The sequence below is a fragment of the Scylla paramamosain genome, chromosome 49 (genome assembly GCF_035594125.1).
Source record: "Scylla paramamosain isolate STU-SP2022 chromosome 49, ASM3559412v1, whole genome shotgun sequence".
Classification (NCBI taxonomy): Eukaryota; Metazoa; Arthropoda; class Malacostraca; order Decapoda; family Portunidae; genus Scylla; species Scylla paramamosain.
In genome coordinates this window covers 2202501-2205000 of record NC_087199.1, presented here as the reverse complement: position 1 = coordinate 2205000, position 2500 = coordinate 2202501, and the positions used below count along the sequence as shown (strand labels likewise).

At 40.8% G+C, this 2500-nt stretch overlaps 1 long non-coding RNA gene across 1 annotated transcript in view; it reads right to left on the bottom strand.

The window, feature by feature from the left end:
- Positions 1 to 1161: 1161 nt before the first annotated feature.
- LOC135095440 (uncharacterized) overlaps positions 1162 to 2500 on the bottom strand; it is a 2394-nt gene continuing 1055 nt past the window's right edge. The window contains exons 3-4 of the long non-coding RNA XR_010264395.1: positions 2462 to 2500; positions 1162 to 2110 (exon numbers count right to left, since the gene is read on the bottom strand). The exon at positions 2462 to 2500 is cut by the window's right edge and continues 161 nt beyond it. This is a non-coding gene — a long non-coding RNA (uncharacterized LOC135095440). The remainder of the gene's footprint in view (positions 2111 to 2461) is intronic.

Here is a 2500-nt window from a genome sequence, read left to right as displayed (position 1 = left end):
TTCTCTCGATAGTACGTGGATAGTCGCCTTTCTAAGTGTCCTGGATAGTAAAGAATAGTACCCAGTCCTGCCCCAGCCGAAGACAAGCCCTTGAGAACCTGTAGGAGGGGTGAAGGAGGAAACACAAGGCAATTTTACAGAGGAATCCAGCGAAATATCTGAAGTTAGAGTCAGAACAGCTAAATCTGAGTCAAATTTCGCTATTTTTCCGAAATCTGGGTGAACTGAAATTAATGTTATTCCTATTTCTACCCCTTCCTCGTGGGTGTGGGCGCCCAGGACCACGCGGAGGACCCATGGCAGGAGTGTGGGCGTGGGCAGGCAGTGGGCAGCAGTGAGGACGTGTCTAGACGTGATAAGGGCACCTCCACAACGTATAGGACCACCCCAGAGTGCACGCAGCCCCACTACCCACGCCCATGATCCACGCCCCGCCACGCTGCCGCCCACGATACGCCCCTCCACCTGGGGATTATATGGGATTACTTAGATTATATAGGGTTATTTGTGGTTATTTTGCATTACATATAGTTAAGAATATATTGAATTACATAATGATTTTCAAACAACAACAACAACTACTACTACTACTACTACTACTACTACTACTACTACTATTACTACTCACCTTGGGAAAGCAGACAGCAGGCAAAGTGGCAGTTGGATTGTTAGTAAATGACTTGAGCCAATCCAACCACCACCACCGCTTGGAGACCCGAATAGTAGTAGTAGTAGTAGTAGTAGTAGTAGTAAGGGGGCCAGCTTCTACTTCTACTACTACTACTACTATTACTATCAAGAGAGAGATTAGAGCTAGTCCTTTCTCTCTCATCTTCCCTGCGTGACTGAGAGAGAGAGAGAGAGAGAGAGAGAGAGAGAGAGAGAGAGAGAGAGTGGGGAGGATTGAATTTTAATCTTGTTTAATTAAGTTTCTGTACCTCCTCTCTCTCTCTCTCTCTCTCTCTCTCTCTCTCTCTCTCTCTCTCTCTCTCTCTCTCTCTCTCTCTCTCTCTCTCTCTCTCTCTCTCTCTCTCGCTGTATTTTAGGAAAACTCAAATATTCTTTAGAAAAATAATTTATTCATAAAAATTATATTCTTAATTCTTATAAAATAAAAGATTAAAGATAAATTGTAAAAAAAAGAATGAGGGAAAAGGAAATCTTACAATAATAATAATAATAATAATAATAATAATAATAATAATAATAATAATAATAGTAGCGTAATAGTTATCATTATCTAATTATATCATTCTAATTCAAATCTGAGAAATTCGGTATTCTTAAAAAAACAATACAAAATACACGATAAAATACAGCAAAATAATAACACAGGTAATTGGGAATACATGAGTTTCAATACTACGAACATAAAACAGAAAGTATATTCAAATTTTGTTTTTTTTAAGAAATTAGCTTCACTAAAATTAGACAAAAAAAGACAATGATGAAGGAAAAAAATATCCAGAAAATGATATACAAATTTATAAAAGAAAAATATATACTCAAATTTACTTTTTTAAGAAATTATTCATCGCAATTTTAAACATAGCCAAAATAAACAACAAACAATACAAAAAAATACTAAAAATCAAACAAATGATTTATAATACATGAAACTAACCCTAAAAAGCTTACAAATAAAAGAAACACACAAATTTAATTCATTTACGAAATTCCACCACGCCTGCGCAGTGCCACAGAAAGCCCCACGTGACAACCAGTGTGCACCCGGAGGCCAGAGGGGGAGGTTGCATGTGCTGACCGCTGACCCTTGTAAACCGCGTGGAGGCGTACAGTGGAATCTTAATAATAATATGAAGTGGATGAAGTGATGTGGAGGTGAGTATAGTAGAGGTGGAGAGAGAGATTGTTGTTATTGTGGGAGTATGCTTCTTCTTCTTCTTCTTCTTCTTCTTCTTCTTCTTCTTCTTCTTCTTCTTCATTTATCTTTCTGTTTATCTTCCTCTTCTTCTTCACCCATTTCCATCACCCCCGCCCTTCCTCAGCCACGCCCTCAGGCCACAATGACAGGGGCGTGGAAGCAGGTCATGACACGCCCTGCTTCGTCTGTCACTCGAAATTCCACGCCCACTCTGTTCCCGACCGCCTGGAGGAGGAGGAGGAGGAGGAGGAGGAGGAGGAGGAGGAGGAGGAGAGGATAATGATGATGGTGATTATTGAGGAGTAGGAGGAGGAGGAGGAGGCAAGAGGGAGGGAAAGAAGGAAGATGAGGAGGAAGAGGAGGAGGAAGAGGAGGAAGAAGGAAGGAGAAGGAAGAGGAGGAGGAGGAAGAGGAAGAAGAGAAAATTAGTAATGATTATTTTTGTTTATTTGTTTACCTGACTGACTAACAAACAAACTAACTAACTAAATGACTGACTGACTCGTTCACACACACACACACACACACACACACACACACACACACACACACACACACACACACACACACACTCACCATCCTGGCCTGCACGGGGATGGTGAGGGACTTGGTGAC